Consider the following 25,375-nt stretch of genomic DNA (forward strand, 5'->3'; position numbering starts at 1 on the left):
GTTATGCCAACATTGTATGAAAACCAATCTTACATTACTCGAAGTTGAGCTGTAGCTTCAAATGAACAACTGTTTGACACAATGTTAGATAATAGAACTATGTCTGAAACTGTCAAGGGCACACACCCTGACCACATAATAGTTATCAATATGCTAGGAAAATATAGCCTGTAGATGTTACATGTTGCAAAAGATATGCGATGTATTTCAGACAGGGCACATAAATATAATCTATGCATAAATAGCACACATTACACAAAGCTGCTTTCCTGGCCGAAAATAGGATAGTATATGCTAAACGTTTTTCTAGATTAAATATTTCTAGGAAGGGTAGCCCATCTCCAAATATGCCCATCATGGCGGTCAACGTGACAGGACAGCATAGTAACAACCTCATCGTAATGCCAACCTTTTCCCAAAATCTTTGGATCTTACGACAAAGTCACAGCATATGGACAAGAGAACCCTCTCCAGCAGCAGAGCAAATTAGAAACCCCCAATTTCAATAACCTGTGAGAGGGTGTAAAGCAATCTTAAAATACTTTCAAATGGAATCTCTCCGTTTCTAATCAATATAGAAATATCAGCCACATGATCCCAAGAGAGCAAATCTTGGCTGCCATCACCCTGTTTCTCAACTCATTATCTTGGATGAGCAATCTATACAAGGGCAAATCCTAGACTAATCATTGCCAGCGACAAGGCAGTTCTTCTCCCAACTAGCTTGGGCCATGCCAGAATATGACTGCATTCCCCTTTCCTTCAGAATGGAAATATACCACAAATAATTAATTCAGTTAACAGGCTTCGGCTAGAACATAGGACACAGCTTCTCAAAGGACATACATGCATATTATAAGAGAATGGATTCACAATGACATACACAATGGCATTATGGAGGACATAGCATTATGGAGGAGATCAACGGGAATGCACGGAGTTAAGCTGGATCTGACTTTCCCAAAGCGCAGAATTCCAAGGGTTTTCTTGTGATACATTTAGGCAACTTAACTAAACTTTAACTAAAGTTTTTTCATTGAATATATATTATAGGGCGGCGATAGCCACCCTATAGTTAAGGTGAGTCAGATTCCCATAGGAACCCGTAAAAATTCTATTGTTAATAACTTTTGATTCGTGTAACTAATTTGACCGAAATCTCGAGTGATCAAGGACTCGCAGGCCCACCCAGACTGCAAGGTTTTGTAAAGATATGTTAAAAAATAAAGTTATCAAGAAGACAAAAAAGAAAAAGGTTTGCCAAAAGTGCGGCCTACTTCCCATTTGTTTTCCCATAGACAAACAAGGTACATTTTTGCCAAAGCACATAGCCCAAACTGCTGGACGGATTTGGACCAGGTCTGAAACAACTTGGGCACGTAGCGTTGACTCTAGATCCATGCATAGTCTGGGGTTATTCCATGCAGTAGTTATTTAAATATTTGACGGAGAAGGGGGTGCCCCTTCTCAAAAATAGATAAGGGATTGATGCAAACCCGTTTTCTTTTTTTTTAGAAATGTAACAACCGCCATCTTGTTTTTCTAACATGCAAATGCCATCAGGCTACAGGTGGGGGTGCTAGAAGGCACAAAGTGAAATTTGGGAGTTGGAGGGGGGTCTAGGGACTGAGTTAGCAACATAAAGCTTTGTGTAGCCTTGGCTATAGCCTCGAATAGCAGACGCCGACATCACAAAGCAAACCGTCACAAAAACAGTATGTGTTGTGGGGGAAAGGAAGAGAGCAGGGCGGGGGGGTGAGGAGGCCATCTGGGGAGTGGGAGGAGCTGGCACAGATGAGAGGGACACTTGATGAGAGCCTGAAAAAAATAATTTTGGCCGTTTTCCGATATTCACAGCTATATTCGAGGCTATAAAGGTCTACGGATAGCAAAGGGTATGTGTAGTTCAGTACCCGTGGTTACAGTTTTAAAAAAATATATTTCTACTGCTAAAGTGGCATCGGGGTGAAAAAAATCACTGGCCATGGGCCATCCAGGTCTCCCATCCATGCAGTAACCAGGACAGACCCTACTTAGCTTCAAAGTGAGGAAGGCCAGCCTCCTCAGGCCATGCTGCCCGATAAATGAGCCAAAGTTACAAGACCACTTAGAGAAATGGGCCAGCCCTTTCTTTGCTTTGAAGAGAAGCAGGGTCAGTCCTGGTTTCAAGCTAAGCAAGCTCAGTACCAGTTACTGCATGGATGGGCAACCTAATGGGCCTCCACATTTATTAATTAATTATTTTTAAACCATGCTACTGTCCGTCCTTGAAAGATTTGCACTTTGCGGTGTGCAGAAGTGTGGAGAGCCAGTTTGCCAGGAAACAATTTGATCCTGTGCTGGGAGTCTGTCTACACTTTCTATCCTGACATCCTATAGCTCCACGTTAAAACCTGAAGGAAAGCGTGCAGAATGCGCCGTGTTAAGCAGTGTGGAGAGCCAGTTTGCCGAGTGAGCCATAGCGTGACCGCATTGCTCACCTCCTCGCTTTTGAAGACAGGAAGTGGATGTTTAATAGCATGCCCCGACGTGGGCAGGAGGCTGGAGCCTGGCCCTTGACTCAGCAGAGCCTGCCTCCCTGGAGAGTGTGACGCAGAGGATATACCTTGTGTCTCCCTGCATTTAAGGAAAGACATTGGTTAGTCTGTTTCATTGACTTTATCTGCATATATTGAATTTGAAGCATGCAAACTATTAACTTTGGAGCGCAGCAACCAAAAGGGCTTGCAGCCCGGCCCCATTAAAGGGAAAATGACCCAAGAAAGATAACCAATACCACTTCATGGAATCACAAATTAAAATCTGTTTTTTTTCTGCCTGCCATGACAACGCAAATTGAAAACACTGGGAAGATTGATCTGCCTACCCTGCCTACTAATAACGAGACTCTTGTAGAAAGAGTTGTTTGACTCGACGGCTATTGAAAACAACCACTATTTACTTAAGATGTGTGTCGGCCTACAGAGAGATTCTTTGGGCAGGGGAGCAACTTTACCATCGACTTTCTTGGGGATTGACAATATGGTTGGCACCCAACTCTCTGCAAGTTCGGACTTAAAATGACTGGTATCTACCTCCTCTGACTCATACAGCACTGATGAGAGTTCCCATCTTTTGGCTGACATTACTTTTGCAGAAACTACTGCAATTTCCACTCATACATCATGTGATAACATCTGATAACATTCTCTTAGCCAAAATGGAATCATTGCTTCAGCTATGCTCTGTGGCTAAAGAGCAACATGGACACAAACCTATACTGGGCAAAATAGTAGATCTCATCCTTGCATGTAACATGGATTTGCCTCAGGCCATCCCTCATGACGAGTGACCATTGCCCACTGAATTTGAATCCCAATATTCCTCAAGGGCAAACACTTAGCGCTGAGGATCCGGTCTCCATATCCGCTCCCTACCCTCCCCCCCAAATCTACTCAAATTCAGGAGATGGACTCCCTTAGGGAAACGGACGGGGAGCACCCTGCGATGGGAACAAACCCTAAATCCAGGCCTGTACCTGATTGTTTTGGTCCAATGGCTTGGGTTCTGTGAAGAAAAAAACAGGAAAAATGTTAAATAAATATTGTGTTCAGCAAGCTTCCCTACAGCTGCCCTAGATGTGGCTCCGATCAGGCTGCCTACATCCATATGATCTGGTCCTGCCCACGACTGACACAATTCTGGACCGAAATATGTTCCACATTATCTACTATACTGGACCACACTATAGACCCATCCCCATTACGATGCCTTTTCCACGACTTTCCCCAGTTGGGGCGCGATTCAAGGAAGCTAGCTGGATTCTGCATGCTGCTCGCTGTACGCTGCATCTTGATGAACTGGCTCCATCCTAGAGCACCCACGTATACACAGTGGCTCAGGGCAGATACTTGGGCACACGATACTGAGGAGGCCTGGGGTGTGTTGCAACATCCACACTCGGGACCAAGGGACAACTGGCTGAGGTTTCGCAGTTACATGTCCACCATGAACTCGAATTCAGAGACTGAATCCTCCATCCCCGCCCTTCCCTCCCGTTACCACCCCGTGAGTAGTGACTCTTTACTCCTGTATTCGTGACATCACCTGGACTCTGTCCCACTAATGTGTATGAAATGCCAACTATGTACTAGAAATGTATTCATTGTGTATGATTATGTCTTGCCGTCACGCTATGGGTGTCTCATGTTTTTGCGTTGTCAAGTCTAATAAATAAAGTTTAAAAAAATATGACAATGCATTACTTACCGTAAAAGCATTTCTGATGGTTGTATCTGCTTAGATTCACATGCTGTGCATAGGTCCGACATCCAGTGGTCACTGCGGAGTATTGCATTTTGTTTTTCGTAGTCGAAAAGGGACGTCGACAAGGCGTGTCTGAAATACTATCCCTATAGTGACGTGTGTTGTACCCACAATCCCTCACGCGTTGAGGTCCCTCTGTTTGTATTTTTCTGCCCTGAGGGAGCCTTCTAGACGTGAGTGAGTACAGAAAAGAGAGATATAAAAGGAAGTCTATGTTCCTTCCATCCGAGCGGGGAGGAAGGGTGGGCGCATGTGAATCTAAGCAGATACAACCATCAGAAATGCTTTTACGGTAAGTAATGCATTGTCTTCTGATGTTTGTTAATCTGCTTAGAATCACAGGCTGTGCATAGACTAGCGAGCAGTACCCGGAGTTGGCGGTGGGTTATGAGAAGGAACAGTAGAGAAAAGATGTCTTAATACTGCCTGTCCCACCTGGGAGTCAGATCTCGAGTGTGCATCTAGACAGTAGTGTTTTGTAAAGGTGTGCACAGAACTCCAGGTAGCCGCTTTGCAGATGGACTCAAGGGGAACATTTGCAATGAATGCTATGGACGCCCCCGTGCCTCGAGTAGAGTGTGCTCTTGGCTTAAAGGGCAGTTCTCTCTTAGCAAGAGTATAGCAGAGAGTGATGCATTGAACAATCCATCTAGAAATAGTGGACTTTGAAACTGCATCCCCTTCTCTTCCTGCTGCCACCGAGAACGTTGAAAGAACGTTGGCAGTTCTATAGACTGGTTTACGTGGAATTTCGAGAGGAATTGCGGAGCAAACCTTGGGTGCGTGCGTAGAACCACCTTATCTCTGTGAACTGTAACAAAGGGGTCTAGAACAGAAAGAGCCTGTAGTTCACTTACTCTCCTGATGGAGGTGATAGCTATTAAAAAAGCAGTCTTAAGAGTGAGGTCTTTAAGAGATGCTTTGTGCATGGGTTCGAATGGTGAGCCCATGAGTCTGGTAAGTACCACGTTAAGGTCCCATCCGGGAGCTGGGTCGCTATCGGGGGGTGTATTCTCTTTACTCCCTCCATGAAGGCCTTTATAACAGGGATCTTCCACCACTACACCTTGAGTTGGGAAGTGGTGTATGCAGAAAGTGCCGCTAGGTGGACTTTAATGGAATTGAACACTAGACCTGAATACAATAAGTGGGTCAGGTATAGAACAATATGTGTGGGAGAGCAGTCAATCGGGTTGATGCTTTTTCCTCTGCACCAGATGACAAATCTCTTCCACTTGCTAGAATAGCAGTGGCGAGTGTTAGGTTTTCTGGCTTCCCTGAGGATGTCCATGCATCTCTGCGGGAGCTGTAGATGTCCGAACTCTATGATCTCAGGAGCCAAGCTGCTAAGTTCATGTTCTGGGGGCATGGATGCAGAGTCCTGCCCTTGTCTTGTGACAGCATGTTGTACGGGCAGGGGAGTTTCACTGGGGGAGATATAGACATCTCCATCAAGTGAGCGAACCATGGCTGTCGGGCCCACATTGGGGCCACCAGTATCATGGTCACTTGTTCCTGGTGCATCTTGTGCACCACCTTGTTGAGAAGGGGAGTCGGGGGGGAAAAGCGTAAACAAATTTCCCTGACCATTGCATCGACAGACCGTTCCCCTCGGATTGGTTCTGGGGGTATCTGGAGGCGCAAATTAGGCATTGTGAGCTCTCCAGGGTTGCGAATAGGTCTATTTCTGGGAATCCCCATTGTGTGAAGACGTCGAAGACGATGTCTCCGTGCAGTCGCCATTCGTACTCTTCGGGCAGGGGGCAATCTCTGCTGAGTTTGTCTGCCAGCAGATTGAGTTCCCCTGGTACATGTTGTGACAGTAGGAACATGTTCTGTTTGAGAGCCCACTTCCATATATTTTGGGCCAGTTTGGACAGTCCTGGAGAGTGGGTGCCCCCCTGCTTGTTGATGTAGTACATGGCTGTGGTGCTGTCTGTAAGGACCAACACAGTCTTGCCTTGTAGGTGTTCCTGGAAGGCTTTTAGCGCCTTGAACACAGTTAGTAGCTCCAGTAGATTAATGTGCTTGGATGCTACGTTCGGAGTCCACACTCCGTGAGCAGTCTGATGGGATAGGTGAGCCCCCCCATCCTGTGAGAGATGCGTCTGTGGTTAGAGTGGCTTCCGCCGCGGGTGTGGCAAAGGGTTTCCCCCTTTCCAGGTTTTCCTTTGTCCACCACCGTAGCGAGAGAACCAAGGCCTGCGAGACCACCACTAGATCGTCCCATAGTCCGCTGGCCTGACACCACTGGCTGTTGAGCCACTCTTGCATAGGGCGCATGCGCAGGCGCGCGTGAGGTACCAAATAAATACACAACGCCATCATGCCTAGCAAGCGCATTGCTTTGCGTACTGTCACCTCTCGACCGGTCACATATTGAGGGATCTGAAACAGCATGTTTTGGACCCTCTCGTTGGAGGGGAAGACAAGGCCGTCCTTTGTTTGAATTAGAGCCCCTAGGAATTGTTTGACTTGGCTGGGGTCTAGGCTGGACTTCTTTTCGTTGATGGAGAAGCCCAACTGGAACAAAAGGTCTACAGTCTTTTGGGTATTGGAGAAGCATGTTTCGTAAGAATCCCCTGTTATGTGCCAGTCGTCGAGGTAAGGGTAAACTGGGATGGACAACCTGCGCAGGTGGGCCGCTGCCACTGCCAGTACCTTCGTGAATACCCTTGGTGCTGATGCTATGCCGAAGGGTAGCACTCTGAACTGGTAGTGTTTGCCCTCTATCATGAACCTGAGGTATCTTCTGTGCGCTGGCAACATTAAAATATGAAAGTATGCATCTTTCATGTCCAATGTTGTCATGTAATCTCCCTGTGATAGCAGTGGGATCACTTCATGTAAGGTCACCATACGAAACTTCTGTGGTTTGATAAACTTGTTCGCTGGGCGCAGATCTAATACAGGGCGCATGGTTAGATCCTTTTTGGGTACAAGGAAGTACACTGAATAAATACCTTCCGTTACCTGAGATAGAGGCACGACCTCTATGGCTCCTTTCTCCAGCAGTTGTTGTACTTCTTGGAGAAGGATGGCAAGGTGTTCCGGTGTCATGCGTCGTCCCCTCGGGCCCTCGGGGGTCTGTATGTTGGGGAACTGTTGAATTCGATGCAGTATCCGTGGGCTACGGTGGAAAGTACCCAGCGGTCTGACGTTATTCCCTCCCATGCTGGAAGAAATGATGTTATCCGGCCCCCGACCGGTGTTGCATGGGAGGGGACGCGAATCTTCGCGTCACTTGGTGTTGTTGGGGGCTTGGGAGCCTCTGGGGGTGGACCCCTGACCTCTCCCTTTGCCCCGGCGCTGGCCTCTTTGGCTGTACTGCCCACTATTGGTCTGGTAATTGGTGGCAGGGTACTGTTGCTGCTGATTCTGCTGTTGGCGTTGGCCACGAAAAAACCGTTTGTTGCCGTAGTGGGCTTAGAGATCTGGTCAAGAGTTTTGATAGTATCGAACTCTTTTTTAGCCATCTCCAGAGCCTCATCCACCGCTTTCCCAAAGAGGTTTGAGTCTTCAACAGGTTTATTTATTAAAGACGCCTGTGTCTCCGGTTTGAACCCTGAGTTGCGCAGCCATACATGGCGTTTTAGGAGTATTCCCTGAACCAGGGAACATCCCGCTGTCTCTGCAGCATCCAGAGAGTTCTTTACAATACTCTGGTTGACCTGGGTTCCTTCGCCAATAGTTGATAGCAGGCGTGTACGTAGTGGTTCCGGCGCTTCTTCGGCTTCTTTGCGCAGTTTGGCCCACTGCGCGTCTGCGTAGCTAGCTAGCAAAGAATTGTTGTTCGCAATTCTTGCCGAAAAGGCAGCCGAGGATGTGACTCTCTTTGCAAGGGCATATAACCTCTTGCCCTCCTTGTCAGGTGGTGCCTCGCTGGTGGACAGCGGCACTCCTGCCCTCTTCCTTGTATTAGTTACTACAAGGGAATCCGGAATGGAATGTCCCCTGATGTACAGCGGGTCTGAGGGTGAAGGAGTGAAAAGTTTTTCAATTCTTGGATTAACTCCCCTGATTAGTGCGGGTGTGGATAGCGAAGGGATGATTCTTCTCTTCACTGAAGCGAGGAGGGGAATGGTCTGGCTGACCGGGGGTTTCTCCTTAATTACTCTTTCCACAAAGTCTATTTCAGGAGAGATCTCCCCAGTGTCCAGTTCGAAATGTGCTGCTGCTCTGCGCAACAGGGCATTGAATGTGGGCTGATCGTCAATGGGAGACGTGTTTCTAACAGGTGAATTGTCAGGAGGATTTCGGTTCAGGACATCAGTGTCCGAATATACTGATGGGGATTGCCAGGGATGAGAAGGTCCTTCTTCTGGATTTTCTCCGAAGCCTTCTCCTACCATGTCTGGGCTGTCTTCCAGACCTTCCTCCTGTTTCTGTCCCTCTTCATCGTCCACAAATTCATCCTCCTCCTCCAAGTATTGTTCCTCACCAGTGAGGTCACACACATTATGGAAATCTGAGGCTGTGTCCTGCTGGGGATTGAATAGTCTCGGATATTTGGCCCTGGGGTCCTCCTGAGGCCCTTCTCTTGTTCTCTTGGGAGTAGGAGGGTTCTGGGTCTTCATAAACCTCTCCATTCTCTCCATGCAGAGATGGAGCCTTTCCATGGTTTCATGGGGTACCCCTGAGCGGTCTAGCGGGGGAAAATTAGTGTCATCTAGCTGAAAACGGCTCGACCTCTCCCATAACGTCGAGGAAAGTGTCCCGTCGCCTTCCGAAAAGCCTTCCGGTGTACTGGGGGTCCCCCCGACTGAAGGGGGTAGTCCCTGTCTTTCTTCGGGCTTTTTCGGCGTGTCTTTCGACCTTTTCGTAGCGCTCGACGTGTCCTTCGGCGTACGCTTCTGGGCGTCGGCTACAACGATCCTCGCCAAGCTCTCTGCGAATCGTTTGTCAGCGGAGGGCTGTGGTTTCGACGTTACGGGTGTCGATCGTTCTACGGCGGCGTGCGCTCCGGCCGATGGTTTGGGGGCGGCACCCTTATTTGCCGAAAGCCCAGTCGCTGGTCGCGGCTGCGGTTGCGAGAGGGGCTCCGAACCTGAACGGTCCGAGGAGGCCGCCGGTGGAACCTGCATCTCCTTGGGCGCTGATGCTTTCTTCGTCTTCGACGAAGAAAAGCCATGGGTTGTGTGCTTATGTGTGGTATCGTGTGCGTCAGTGTTGCCGGGGTGTTCATCCCCATAAGCAGGGCGTGAGCCGAGCCCGTCGGGGCAGGGGACAGACGACGAAGAGCGCAAGCGCTCTTTAGAGGGGTCTACGACTTCCGTAGTGGAGGTCGTGTTATCACGTTCCTCGTCACTGTCGGTGGTAGCAGCGGCGGGTGAAGAATCGGCCTTCGACATAGCGTAGGCCGCCCACCTCTTGACCCTACGGTCTTTTAGAGTGTTTGGCTTAAGGAGCCGACAAGCCGTGCAACCCTCCTCTTTGTGATCGAGGGGCAAGCAGCGGTTACACCGTGAATGCTTGTCCTTCCAAGTAAACTTACCCTTGCAAAGCGGGCAAAACCTAAAGGGTGTCCTCTCCATAGCTGAGGCAATAAATCGTGATAACGACCCCAAGGGAAAGGAAGGGGAAAAGGAAAGGCATTCTCAGAAAAGAACCAGAGATGTCCACGACCCCACTCTCCCTACTGTATTTGGCCTGCGAGGCCAGGCCACGTGTTCGGCAACGCCGAAGGATCTCCTCCGCTCGCCCCCTCCGTCGAAGATCTTGCTCGGCGGAGACAGCTTCACAACTGCGTCGAGGGAGGGATCGATATGTTATATATTAAATAGGAAAACGACCAAAGGTCGAGGGGATGGAATCTGCAATGTCTCTCGAGGAGCTCCGCGTAAAGGCGACCAGTAGCTGGGCGGAAAAAAACAATCTGAGGGACCTCGACGCGTGAGGGATTGTGGGTACAACGCACGTCACTATAGGGATAGTATTTCAGACACGCCTTGTCGACGTCCCTTTTCGACTACGAAAAACAAAATCCAATACTCCGCAGTGACCACTGGATGTCGGACCTATGCACAGCATGTGATTCTAAGCAGATTAACAAACATCAGAAATATATATATATATATATTGTAACAAACAGCAGAAGAATAAGCTGAGGGAAATACGGCATGGGGTACCTAATATGGAGAATATTGAGACCCAGCACACTTCCCGAGCTACGACCAGTAAACATGCTGACTTAGAGAATGGGGTTCCTGCCGGTGCTAACTATATGGTAGAGCAAGGGGACGGCACCTTCAAGTAGGTCACGCTTCGAGTCCCCTAGGATAAATGGTTTTGCCCTGGAACACTACCAGCAGTGCTGCCCCAAATATTCCCACAGCTTTGGCAACCTCCTGGCTCATCGACCATGCATGCCAACCTTGGTAATGCTAAACACCAGTATGGTTTCAGCCAGGTATGGTATGCAAAAATCGCAACGACCAAGAAGGCCAAGTATTACAAAAATCGCCCCACCACAAATAGTAGCACCCAATAACATGGACCCAAAGATACCTCGGCCGCTGCCCACTATATTGTCCTATTGCAATTGGCCCGTTACATTATCTGGAATCTAGTTGTAATACTTTCAATGGGTATAATACCATCCCTATACCCATAAGTAATAATTATACCCAGATGGCTTGCATACCAGAACACCAGTATAACAGTCATTTACTTGATGAGAGGCAGAGTCGCTTCCGCCTTTGCGGCCTTTTTTTAACCTTTCCTTTTACCTCCATCCCTTCCCCATAATCAAGGGGGTCTATCACACACAGACAAAAATAACGGACACAATGTTTTGCTCACTGGTGAATCTCCCTTTGGGGAAGTGGGTTAAACTGGAAGAGGCCAATCCGAATGACATGAGGCCATATCTTAATCATGCTTTTCTCCTTGATCTCTGGAGTACAATTCCCAGCTTGAGTGGAATTACCTCGGAAGATATGCTTCCTATAGTACCACTAATTGGGCTCTGATTGAATTCATATCACCAGTTGTTTCTACGCTGTTAATCACAGTTATTGAGCACTTGTAATGTTGAATTAAACAGGATGGGCTACATTCTCACAGTCTGTAGGATCACATAATTAGCACTCCAGATCAAAACTGTACTATTGCAGCACAAGCTATTCGAGTGAGCCCGGTATCCTCTGCTAAATTAATTACAGAGAGGGATAGCCCACGCATCTCCCTTATCTATCATAAAAATACGGTGACTGGCCAAAAGCAGGTCACGCAATGGATACCCGACACATTGAGATTTGGCAACCATTGAAATATTAAAATCAAATATTGACTGTATGTGTTGGAACACTCTGGGATATAGTTCTTTTCTAAGGTATTTGGGGGACTCCCTCTAATTACAGAATCCGAGGTATTCATGTTACAGGAGACCTGGCTCACTCAAGATTTTCATATTAAAGGGTTTCAAGTTCTTTGCCGCCCGGCAATTAGCCACCCCAGGGGCCGTCCCACTGGAGGACTAGCTATAGGCGTACGTGTACAATTCACCTTAACACCCTTTACTAACGGACCTCCTAACCCATTTATTCTCCCTTAGCCTTTTCACATCATGGGCTGAGCGGTGTCCATAGGGAAGATTTTCATTAGCCTACAATGTACTATCACATGGCCTATCTATAGTTGACACCTTGAGTGGCAACACATCGCTGACTTTGTGTCATCATTCCTGGACCACCAATTGGACTTCTTTGTGACCATTCCTTCACGATTTGATCGCCATTGCAGCAGTACGTACATCTTACCCTGCCTCCCTGTGATTGGTGACTGGCAGAGTCACGTGCCTCCTCGTGACTGCTATTTTAAAGGAGCCTCCTTGGACATGTGTAGCCTTGGGCACCCTATTTTATGGGTGACCATTTTTGAAAGGCTTTGGTTTTCATTATTTCTGCTTGTGACAAATCATGTGCTGACTAGCCATTTATCTGTCTATTTTTCCTCTTTCCTTCCTTCTTTCTGCCTTGATGTCCCCTCCTATCCCATCTAGGATAACCTATCGTACTCCTCCGGTGCTACACTCTACTAGTCTACGTAATGTTTCTACTTTGTCTTGCCCCCTGACCCCCATTTCCCCTGATGGCTCGTCCGCAATTCCACTTTGGTCTTTTAAACCGCTCACTCTATCAATAATAAATCACATTCTATTCTTGACCTTTTTCTCAGTTATAATTTACATTTTCTCTGTTTAACTGAAACTTGGATCACCCCTGATAACTCGGGTAGTCCTACTTTCCTTGATACAGCCTCTACCTCTTATTCCCATACGCGGGTTGCCTTTGCAGACAGTTCCAAACAGGACATTTGACTTAAGATTGAGATATATATTTGAAATCCGATTGAGTATCCCCTACAAAGGCCACAATATAATCACGAGTTCCCGAACAGGTTATTCAGATACCATCTAATTCGAACATTCGTAGATCAGAGAAAACGCCACCGTTGCATTTTACTTTAAACAAACACAGACGGGAGACTTGCATTCGGAGATAAGGCCTTGAGAAAGACGCTGTGTCCAAAAACGTGTTCGCTGTTTGCACTGCAATGTCAGGCTGAATGTTCTTCAACATCAACAATACATTAAATTCTTATGTGCAAAGCGCATGATACTAGCACAATTTTGTTATGCTGTATCCAAATCTAGTATTTGAGTTCAGACGGAAAAGGTTCAGGCTCCAATTAAGTGGGCGCCAACATTCTACTGAGAAAAAAAGGCTGAAGCAGCTCCTTTAAGTCTCCCCATACTACCTGGAAATTAAGCTCCAGAGAAATATCTAAGCGCCAATGGCAACAATGGTAGACTCGGTTCAGAGAAGGAGCATATGGTGGATGGTTTGTATTGGATGCCAACCCTTCTCACAACAGTTAAGGATGGAGTGATCTCCCAGGACGCTGCATGCAAGTCACGAGTAGTGTCTGATACTGACCTATTGGCGAGTCAACCTTTTGCTATTCCAAGAGTTTCATTGAAACAATTAAAAAGGGGAAAGGACCAGTATGCGCTAAACCGAAGCGTAATTCTCTCAGTTCTAAAGGAAATCCCGGACCTGTACCTTTTTTCAACCTATGTCATGGATTATGTGCTCTTCTCATGAAAAGTGTACATTCATAGCTGAAATGGGCCTAAAAACCTGGCTAGGAGCTAATACGGTTCTAGCGGCAAGTGCTGAGTTGAGAAATTTGGCATTGGAAAATTCATCTGAAATCCTCTTTATTAATGTTAATGATGGTAATCGGAGAAAAGAAAAGAGGGAGGCGGACAGAGCTATAAATCAGAGGGGTTGGGGGTTTCCAACACAATCAGATCACCAAACAGCAGAATTTCAATTCTTAGTTCAGGAGATTGTAATTCCCTGAGCGATACAAAGACCAATGTTTGGTCTTTGTTACCAGGCATCCTCACACAGTTTTCCAGAAGTTGGGGGGGGTCACTGAGGATACTCTCTCGTGAAGAGGGATTTGATGTGTTGGAATACGCTGGACTTCAGTACTTAAGAACACATCGATGAGAGAGGCAATATTTGGCAGCTACAACTTAATTTTGTTCCAAGAAACTTGGCTTATCCGTCGTTTCAAGGTGGACGGATTTTCCATATTGGAGCAGCTAGCCACTCATAGCAAGGGAGGACATCGGCATTGAACTTATTCCAACTGATACGCAAGGTATTTTAGCTGCAAAAATAGTTACAAGAGGCAGCAGACCTATGGAATCGATAGTATTAACATCTACTGAAACCCTGCCTGTTCAAGACCCATCACCCTTCTTGGAGTCCCTATCTGTCCTGTTGTTGAGACTAATAATCTCATATCGTAGGGGATCGAAATTCCCAGTGTATTACCACATGCTTGCCAGGGGTCAGGAAAAAATACAGAAATCCCACTGAAAATGGCAAGAAATGGCTAACCTTTCTCTCAGAATGGAACTTGGTGATGGCTAATGGGAAAGTGGAGGGGGACGTTCCCCTGGCCATAACCTGGAAGACGGGTTTGGCTGGTTCAACCACTGACTATTCCTCTCAGAGGTTTTGTTTGCCAACTGTAACAGCTTCTGGGTATGTGATGGGAGTAGTGATCATAACATGTTAATAGGGGGCTTTGCCCAAGTAACAACAGGTATGTAAATAGGGCATTACTCAGATCTGAGGGTGAATAATAGTAGGAATAGGATTGCGAAGTTCAGAAAGGAAGGATCACCACTAAATATAAATCTCCAAAGATCTATGAATTCTTTAACGGAGTCAAAATTAAGAAAAGCGGGTCATCCATCAAACTTTTTGGAATTTGTGTGGCATCTGGATCCTCCAGGAATAAATGTACCATTTAAGAGGCTTCCACATAAACACTCTTGATAATGCAACATGGCTCCAGAAAAGAGATCTGAGGACTCTATCCGGGCATTAAAACATGGGACCAAAACAAAGCATGTCTATTCATTAGAACTTAAGAAATTGTGTAATGTCTATAAAAATAGGTCTCAGGGAGATTCAAAGATGGCCGCCGATGAGTGAGAACGTGAAGCCCTGCGCTCTGTCCTGGGCCTAGAGCTGATCGGTTGAGCCCACCCGCGAGAGACAAGACATGGTCCCTTCACGTCAGCGGGGGCAAGATCAGTAGAGCAGAGGAACCGGGAAGCTCCCTGCCCCCACACAGGAGGTGGTGGAAGTGCATACCGGGGTCAGTGAATGGTGCAGAGCACCCACTATGTCTTCTTCGGTGTGCAAGTATGCGGCTGGTGGCTGCCCCTGCGGCAGAGCCAGCAGACAGCCAGTGGCCCCGTGGGGCATATGGTGGGTGGCCGTGACTCCAACCGGGCGCCAATCTGGCTGCGCCATCACAGAAGACTGAAGCAGGCAACCTCTCTTCCCCCCCCCACCCCAAACAGCCCCTGAGCACTGCCACCAGTAAATGGAGGAGTGGGGCTGAGAACAAGCTCTAGGGAGCACGGAAGGAAGAGGGAGAGACGCCCAGGGTGCCCAGTAAGTCCACCGGCAGCAGCGATTATAGGACCCGGGAGGTCAGTGGGGCAAAATCCTGAGCAGCAGCAGAGAGGAGCAGTGTTCCTAGTGAGGCCCCAGGAGAGGGTGGGAAAAAGCCCAGGGCCAAGTCCACCACGAGCAGAGGAGCGAGTGAGGCAGAACATGGACCAGGGCCAAGAGCAGTGAAAAGTGGACACCCAAGTGCTGGAGCTGGAGGCGGCCCAAGGCTGGCCACCTCTCACGCCATACAGTAAATGGAGGCAGGAAAGAGCCCATAGGAGCAGCACTGTGCCTGGAAAGTTGCCGGTCTCAAAATCAATATGCAGAAGTCAGAACTTCTGAGCCTGGCACTCTCCCATTAAAGTGCTCAGCCCTGCGCAATATTCCCCTTTTATGGTGGCAGATGGAAGTATAAAGTACTTAGGGGTGAACATCGCAGGAACCATAACACAGGTATATGATAGGAACTACCCTGAGGTGCTGCGAGAGGTTATGACTGAATTGGAAGAGCGGACCTGTTGCGGATATCATGGCTTGGCCGATTGCAACTGTGAAAATGATGACATTGCTGAGGGTGCTATATAACTTTCAGGCTCTTCTTGTCCCGGTCCCGCGATGGTTCTTTGTGGCACTGAATAAGTTGGTCTCCAAGTTTATCTAGCAGAATAAACGCCTGCAAATTGTTCTGCAGACCTTAATGGCTCCCAGGGATATGGAGGGGTGGGGGTGAGCTTCCCGGGGGGGCGCAGCCTCCCGAACTTTATCAAGTATTATACGGCGGCACAGATGAGTGGTTCTCTGGGCAAAGCGCCAAGACGTGGGTGCGGATGGACAGGGCGGTGGCAGAGAAACCCTTGGAGGAGATCCTATGGCTTTGTAGGCAAGATCAACACCAGAACCATCGCCTAAGCAAGGCAGTGTCTGTGGTATGTGATATATGGGACAGGGGAGTTCTGTCTTCTTGCCCATCCACATTTACTCTGCTTTTTGGGAACCCGCAATTCATGCCTTGGATGGCGCAGGGAGCATTCAGGCAACGGCGCATGGTGGGATGTAGAAAGCTGGGAGGTAGGATGCAGGGGAAGACATTATGCATGTTTGAGGACTGTAAACAACACATGGGGCTCACGTAAGGGGACAGAATGGCACATTACCAAATGAGATACTGGATAATGAGCCCCAGGGTCAAACAAGCAGCGGGGAAAGAGCTGACCAAGTTTGAAAAATCAATCATCACCAACTCAGGGACTAAGCAGATGATATCCATGGTATATAAAATACTGATGGAGGCAGGGACAACTGTTGACTGGGGTACATGAAGCAATGGGAGATCACATTAGGGGTAGGTGTCCCTATGGACCTTTGGGAACACTTATGGAGAAACATTCCTAAAATGACAAGATCAATACAACTGAGAGAGACTTGGTATTAGATTATGATGCAGATGCACTATACCCCAGTAAAGTTACATAAAATATATGCTGCTAGTCCACAGAAATGTTGGAGAGGGTGTTCGGGAAGGGGGAATTGGCAGCACATTTGGTGGGAAGGCCCAGTTTTGTGCCCATTCTGGGCCGACTATACATCCCAGATGCAAACAATGATCACATTTGATGCTGTCCCAAACCAGGGAGTGGATGTGTGGACTTTTTGATACAGGGATTAGATTGCGGCCAGAGCCCAGAAAAAGGAATTTATGATGATGCTTATAGTAGCATGGCAGTTGATAGCGAAACGCTGGAATCAGAGACAGCTTACAACGGTCATAGACTAGCTTTAGAAACTGTGCGGGATGCCTGCAATGGAGTGAGTTGCATATAATATCCAGGGGGATGGAGTGAAATTCCAGCAGAACTGGGAGATGGCATACTTGCATGGGGGACTACATGAAGCAGTGGTGCCCGCACAACTTGCAGATCTTAGACATTGTGTGACAGATCAAGTAACGCTAGGTAGGGAAAGGCTGAGGGAGAGAGGAGCTTGGGAGAGTGCTGCTGCCACGGTGGGGTGGGGGGGGGGGGTGAATGTTACTGTTTACATTTACAAAATGGCCCAATAAATTATAAAAAATAAAACAATTTGTATTAACTTTTACAACGTCCAATCAACACAAAAGAAACAAACTTAGCAGTATCTGTTATGCATCTTTAAGTATCTTGTATCATATTAAAACATAACCGCTGCTTGCCCATTACCCTCCCCCTAACTTGAGCCTACTCCACTTCGCCTATCGCCGTTATATCCTCTAGGGATACTTCCTCTTCCGTATTTCGGGAGGTATTATGTCCGCCTGGGCATACCTGGGTGGACCCAGACAATGTGGCCACTAAGTGCCTCCAGGCCATCAGCGTATCTGCTTCTTCTCCCCACCCGTTAGCTGCTTCGTTCGATACTGCAGTTTCCGCTTCAGCCCATTTCTTGAGATCATTCCACGAAATCTCTACCTTTGGTCTGTTACATGCCTTCCAGCCCATGGCAATTCTGCGCTTGGCGAGTATGTAAGCCAGGTCTTTAAGTTTACTCACATGCTTTAGTTTGCGTGGTCTAGGGAAGCCCCCCACCATACATGCCCACAGATTCCACATCAAGCGTGATCCCTTTCTCTGTCAAGCAGTGGGGTACTTCTCCCCAGAATTTACCAATTTCCGGGCATGCCCAGAACATATGTGTCATCCCAGCGTTCACTTCCCCACATTTGGCACATGTTTGTATTTCTGCTCACTTAAATCGGGCAATCCTCTGGGGGGTGATGTATGCTCTGTGGGTTACATATAGCTGGATTTGTTGCAATCTCGCATTCCTGGACACCTTTTTATGGTACCTCTGTGCCCTCTCCCACAGCCCATCATTCATGCTTTCTCCCACTTCCTCTTCCTCTTCCCAGTTCCGTCTTAGCTGGGTCACTTCCTTCCCCACCCTGGTCATCAACAGTTTGTAGATTCGGGAAACCTCATGCCCTTCCTCTGCGATATCATAAATTGTTTCTTTGGCCGTATCAGGTTGGTCTTCCAGCGCTATTTCAGACCATGTTTCTCTCGTCCGCTGCACCAATCTGGTGTATGCAATCTACTGCCCTATATGTAGACCCGTTTCCTCTACCAGTGCGTTAAATTCCAATATCTTCCCGTCTTGCCATATATCTCCCACTGCTGCGATACCCACCGGTTCCCAATGCTTGCGTATCGTCTTCCTCCATTGCTCATCCCCTCCGGTCAGTGCTACTAGCGGTACTTACGAGGAACACGGAGTCGGGTTCTCCATAGCCGGGCCAACCTTACGCCACATTTTCCATCGCAATTCCAGCATTCTCGGACACCCTCTTAGCTCTAATTTAGGCAGCCATATCCATTCTTTCAAGAAAAACAGAGTACATTCAGACCTCAGCTGTCTGGACTCTGATGAGACTTCCGTTAGCCACCTAGCCACATATTGCAGCTGGCTGGCTCAGTGATAGATCGCAAAATTGGGAGGTTTTATGCCCCCCTTTATCATACGTATTCTGTAGTTTCGACAGGGCTATTCTGAACCTGGTGTTATGCCAGATGAAGCCTCTACATATGCTCTGAAGTTTAGCAAAGAATCGCTTAGGTATCATGTATGGTATATTTCCAAAAAATGGTATCAGCCTCGGCAATATAACCATCTTCAACAACGCCACCCTCCTATCATGGCCAAAGGGAGCTTAGCCCAGAATCTCATGATATTCTCAATGTTTGCCCCTGCCTTCTCTGTGTTGTGTTTGTGTTCATCCTCCACCGTGTGATAGCTATCTATCCCCAGTTATCTAAAAGTTTTGGTCTTACAGGGTATTTGTAGTATATGTAAGTGCTCCCGCGGAATCCCCTTATATCTCCCCAGGGGGAATATACGTTACTTTTTTGGATTGACTGCGATGCCAAAGAGCAACGCAAATCGCTCCATTACTTCTAGAATGTATTGCAGGTTTTCCTCCGGATATCTCAAGTATAACAACATATTATCAGCACACAATGATATAAGGTGTGGCCCTCCTTTCATGAAAATCCCCACCTCCTCGTACTGTTGCCTTGGGTATATCGCTAGCGGTTCCAGTGCAAGAATATACAGTATTGGGGACCAAGGGCATCCCTGTCTGGTCCCCCTGCTGAGTTGCCACCTCTCTGAAATAACCGCTCCAGTCTTAACTCTGGCTAGTGGTGAGCTATATAATAGTTTCACCCACTTCAGATACCCGGGCCCTATTCCATATTCCCTTAAAGCTACCATCAGCCACGGCCATTTAACAGAATCGAAGGCCTTCACTGCATCCAATGAAACAATTGTGACTTCCTGCGTATCTCCTTCCGTTTGCTCTTTGACCCGATGGAGCCTTCTAAGGTTGTCGGATATGCTTCTGTGCGGGCTGTGCGGGACATATCCGGTCTGATCAGGGTGTATACGTTTGCCTATGACCCGTCTCAATCTCAGCGCCAACACAGCCGTGAGTATCTTGATGTCCTGGTTCAGCATGGATAGCAGATATATACGATCCGAGGTCCATGCTCGGCTAACTAGGTTTAAGAATCGGAATGATGATCGCCTCTCTTAGGGATTCTGGCAATATGCCGGTTTTGAAAGCTTTGCTTAACATTGCCAGTAGCGAGGGAAGCACTTCCGTCTTATATGTTTTATAGAACTCGCTAGGGAGGCGGTCCGCTCCCGGGGCTTTGCAAGTGGGTAGTTCCTCAATCACTGCTTCTAGCTCCTCCAATGTGATTGGGGTGTCTAAGTTCTCCCTCTCCTCAGCACTCAATTCGGGTATGCCAATGTCCTCTAGTGTTTCCACTGTCTCGCCCCATTCACCCCCATCTGTATCTCCATACAATTGTTTATAGAACTCGAGGAACCCTCCGTTCACACCCTCTTGGGTATCAAGTGCCTGTCCTCCTTCCCCCTGTATAGCTCTGATCGCTGGTCTTGGTGTCTCGCTTTTATACAACCTGCTAACAACCTCCCTGGCTTGTCCCCGCCAGCGTGCTGCCTCTCTATGTATTCATCATTGCATATCCTCTTCCAGTGCCCTTCACATTCTTGCCGTAATCGGCTTAGTTTCGGCCTCTTCCAGGGAGTAATCTCCTCTGCACAGGACTGCCTCTAGTTCCTCCTCTGCCTTCTGCAACTCTTGCAATATGCCTCCTTGCAGCCCTTTGGATTTTGCTATTGCTGATCCCCTCACCACCACCTTAAATGCCTCCCATAGGGTGCCGGCCAATTATACGCTTCCAGTGTTGTTTTCGAAGTATTCTACAATTTCCCTCCTCAGATCCCCTCTGAACACTGTCTTTCAATGCTTTGGCTCTCAGCCGCCACGTTGAGATCCTAGCTCTAGGGGCCTGGTACTGCCATGTTAAGACCAATGGTGAGTGGTCCGAGAGGACCCTCGCTTTATATTCGGTCCGCAATATCTCTCCTATCATCTCCGGGGAGGCGAACATATGATCTAACCGTGTATACAAATTATGTGGGGCTGAGTAATGCGAATAGTGTCTGTCATATGGGTGGTGTAGCCTCCATATGTCTTCCAACTTAAAGTCTCCCAACAGGGTCCTCAAGGTTTTGGCTGCAGGGGTGGGTGTGTCTAATTTCCCATCTGATCTGTCCACCCTGGGATCCAGCGTACAGTTAAAGTCGCCTCTCCGATATAACTGCATCCCCCAGGTATGGGCTTATTTTACTATATAAGGTCTTGAAGTAGGCCACAGTATCTTGGTTCGGGGAATATGTATTAATACACACCTCTCTGTTTTCCATCAGTCCCCGTACCGCTACCATCCTCCCGTCAGACTCTACTGCAGATTGCAATAACTGAAAGGGGACATGTGGTGCTACCCAGGTGATTACCCCTCTGGCGTATGCTGAATACGTTGGGTGGTTCCTTTCCATTTCTTCCTTATCACCTCTTGTTTTTCATTTGTTAGATGGGTTTCTTGTAGTAGAGCGATATCTATTTTCTGCCTCCTCAGATACATCATGATCTTATTTCTCTTCAGGTAGCTGTTGAGCCCCCTGACATTCCAGGTAACTATCTTAAGGTCTCCCATCTTTCATCCATACCCAGTCCCTCCACTGTCCCCCTTTATCTTCTGCATCTTGCACAGCGGCGCGTGGACGTAAGATCGTTACCTAATTAAACTCACTGCACACACTCCCAACTCCCCACCCACCCCCCACCCTTCCCATTCCCAATTGTTGCCCAGCTCCATCCCTGGCAGTGGGTTCCTTGTCAGGGCTCGATGTGCTCTCTCCACCGCAAACCCTCGGGTGAGCGCCCCTCCTCCTATTTCTTGCAGAAACATAGTCTCAATGTAGTCCGTTAGGTCCTTCCTCTCCTTCCGGAAGCCCCACAATCCGTATGTTATTTCTCCGAGCGCGCCCTGAGGATTCCTCTGCTCTATTTTGTAGGTTGCTTACTTCTTGTCTCAGTAAGTGGATCTCCAAGGTGTGTGATGCGCATGCAGCTGTGTTTGAGTTTACTTCTTTCTCCAGTTCGCCTGTCCGTTCCGCTATTGTTCGTACGTCTTGTCTAAGTAGGTTTACATCCATCTGCACTGCGCCAACTTTAAGTTCCAGTGTTGCCTTGAGTTCGGCCATGGCTGCCTCTAGTTATGTTTCCCATGTTACTTTCATGTCCGCAATCGCCTCCAGAATCTGCTGATTGCGTGCTGATGTTGTGTCCATTTGCAGGTTCCTCTCTTTGCTTCTAGCCCCTTGCGTTGGCTGTGGTGTCCTTGCAAATTCCGCCATTGTGGGTTGCTTCCCTTTTGTCTTGGGCAACTTGGACGCCATCAAGATATCGCCGTATGCCTTTGTTTAAGATGGCTGGGGTTCGGCATTCCGACACTATTGCTTGCGCTGGCGAGTCCAGTAATTGGGTCCGTTTGGGGGCTTCCAGCTGCGCCTGCTCTGTATCTTGCTGGTGCTGTCGAGGCACCCGGCGTCTGATGGCAACAGATCCCCAGTCTTTGTCTTTGCAGCCCAGAACCACCTTAAGCACTTGGTGGGGGCTGCACGAGTGGCGACTTAATTGTTTAATGCTGCGCCATCCGGCGCATGTACTCTCCTTAGTACCAAGCTTGGCTCCCCCTTTCCTTTAAAAGGTTGCCTGTGGCGTGATTACATGTGTTACCGACTTCGTATGGCCCCCTGTGTTCCAGCTCCTTCGCAAGCCTGTTATGCAGGTAGATCTCAACAGTGCCCCAGTCGTCCATAATGGTTGCTCTTACAACGTGAGTTTCCTGCTCACAGCTTATACAACTGAAGGTCCTGCTTGCCGTTATGCCCCTGCAGTCCTCAGCGCCTGGGCAACAAAGTGTCTCTCCTCCACGCCTTCACCCGGCACAATGACTCAACGAGATCCGCAAGCTCCTCCGTTGACTGTACTGTGTTCTGTGTGATATGGTTGCCTCCTTCCGACGCGCTTGGTCGCTGACAATGTATCGCAGTCGCTCTTGTCTTTGTGCTGGATCAATTACTCATGCAGCACCCTGCAGGCTGGGGGGCTGTTTGGCTGATACATCAGGGCTCATTCGTGTGTGGGACCGCTACCTCGCCCCCTCCACAGGTGGCACTCGGATTGGCATTCGAGCCGTCGCACATCGGCAGTCCTCCTCCTACAGTCTGCAAACTGCTCCACTTTGCTGTCACACACAACAGGGGCCCGGCACACTCCACTCACCGGCCTCTGTCACCCCTGCAACGTTACTCGGCGTTCCCGAGACCTCTGCAGTAGTTTTTGTAGAGCTGCGTTAATGTTCCGTTCCGCCTCAATCCCTTTGTTCTCAGAGAGCGGCCATTTTGTTACCACATCTTCGGGACCTCAGAACTTTTCCGTTGTGCAAATCTTCCTTCATGGACATCGGATCTGGCACTCACGTCGTGCACTGCCTGCAGCAGACGTTCCCACAACCCTAGGTCTGTTCCAAAGGCTATTACACCACCTCTTTCATGCAAGCGTTCCAGCATTATGTCCGGATCGGCAGGAGCCACGGAGATTCACAATTCAACCCATGGCTAGCTAGCCACGCCCCCGCCCCCCCCCCCCCCCCCCGGCCCAATAAATATTTACAAAAAAAAAGAAAATTGGTCTTGGTCCCACAGGTATTTACTACATCAGTAGGAAGGTGAATAGATGCTAGGAGCCCTGTGTAAAAACAGCTCCCGAAATGTTTGGTATCTAGTCAATTGTTCATAGACATCTCAAAGCTGCATCCAAAGCAATGTGGTTATGGATACAACCTGGCGTAGTCACTTCAATAATCTGTATAGGAAACCCTCTGTACAAAAATGTGAGTAGAACCCAAATATAGTTTGGAGGCTGTGTTTGACTCAGGAAAGTATTTCGGAGTTGATTGTAAGATCTTCACCTTCAAGAGTGGCTGGCCCGAATGGTCTGACCAACCAAATACTCAAGTCAGGCATAGAAACCTGGTATAAGACTTTGCTGGTGCTTTTCAGTGAGGTAATGAAGAGCAGGAGCATTCCAGAATCATGGAAATCCGCTGTTGTTGTCTCCATCTATAAGAAGGGTGATCGGGCAGATCCAGTTAATTACTGCCTTATTGGCCTCTTGGATGCAGAGAGTAAAATCTTTGCCAGAGCAGAGTTAAGGGAGCTAGAAGCCTGGGCAATAAATAAAAATGTATTGTCCAAACATCAAATAGTGTTTATGTAGGGCCCATCAACCTCTTTGAACAGATTAGTAATGAGCATTGCCTGTGAGAAGTCTTGGTCCAAAGGGGTCCTATATTGTACGGTGCCTGGATAGACCTTTCAAAAGGCATTTGATACGATAAATAGGGAACGCCTTTGGTTAAAATTGGAGACATTGGGTCTGCCAAAGTCTCGATTAGCAATAATTGTGAATCTACATGAAGACTCCAGACTGCAAGTAAGGTTGAATGCGCAGGGTCATCTTCCCGCTCCAGTCTTAACAGAGAGAGGGGTGAGGCAGAGATGCATCATTGCCCCTTGCCTCTTCAACCATTATCTCGCTGACTTAGCTGGAGCTCTAGAACTACATGCTTTAGGCAGCCCCAAGATAGGCTCTTGGTTGATAAATTGGATCGCCTATGCGGACGACATAGTCCTCCAAAGCCTACTGAGAGCCCTCAGGGATTACACATTGCTAAACAACCTACAAATGAATCCAACAAAGTCTAATATCGTAAGATTCAAGAAAAGACTTAAGCATGCTCCAAACTTTGTGTGGACTAAATTAAGTAGTACCTGTAGTAAAAGAAGTAACATATCTAGGGTGTATATTGAATTCTCACCCTACAATTTCTCACCTGGAGTCGGAAGTAGATGACCAACTTACACAGCTGGCTTGCCAAATGAAAAAGCTCTGCTATACTTACTGTACATTTTCGTTAGTTCCTTTGGTGAGGTTTTAGACTAGCAAAGTAATGCCTTCATTGCTCTATGGAATGGAAACCAAACCTTTATCAAGAGCAATGAATTGGACCAGAATAGAGGGGAAATTATGGAGGCCGGTTCTGAGCCTCCCTCAGAATCTCCCAATGGCCGGCTTGCAGTATTTATTTATTGTTTGCTTGTTAGGTGCTTATACAGCAAGTACATATTGATTCAAAGCACCCACAGGGCAAAGGGAGGGAACAAGGGAGTAATACACATTAACTACACAAACAGTGGAGGGGTAAAGGAAAAAGGATGAACCTACTATGCCTTGCGAGTATTCAGAATGTGCAAGTGCAGCAAGGAAGAGGGCAGAGGGCGTAGGTGCTGGAGTGTCCGTGCTCGTGGGTGAGCAACAGATGAAGTGCATGGTGTGGTAAGTACTACACGGCCCGGAGCTGCGTTGGGTGTAAGTGCGAGCCTCCAGGGCAGAGGGAGTGCCAAGGCAAGTGCTGAGGGTAGACAGAAGCTGGGGAGATTGGGTGTGGGAGGTCAGGGGCCCGACGATGCATAAGGGCCCAGGATACCAATCACAGCAACTGTGAGATTAGCAGAGGATAGAAGTTGGGAAGGAGGAGGTAAAGAGGACAGTGTTGAGAAGTTTCCGGGACTTAAGGAAGTCCTGCTCAAGGCACAGAGGGAGGGGGAGG

The 25,375-nt window shown here is 48.0% G+C and overlaps 1 protein-coding gene across 1 annotated transcript in view; it reads right to left on the minus strand.

Annotated features, from left to right (window-relative positions):
- TRIM23 (tripartite motif containing 23) overlaps positions 1-25,375 on the minus strand; it is a 742,058-nt gene that overhangs the window by 584,247 nt on the left and 132,436 nt on the right. The window lies entirely within an intron of this gene.

Source organism: Ambystoma mexicanum, chromosome 6p, assembly GCF_040938575.1.
Source record: "Ambystoma mexicanum isolate Mex_15411 chromosome 6p, UKY_AmexF1_1, whole genome shotgun sequence".
NCBI classification, from domain to species: Eukaryota; Metazoa; Chordata; class Amphibia; order Caudata; family Ambystomatidae; genus Ambystoma; species Ambystoma mexicanum.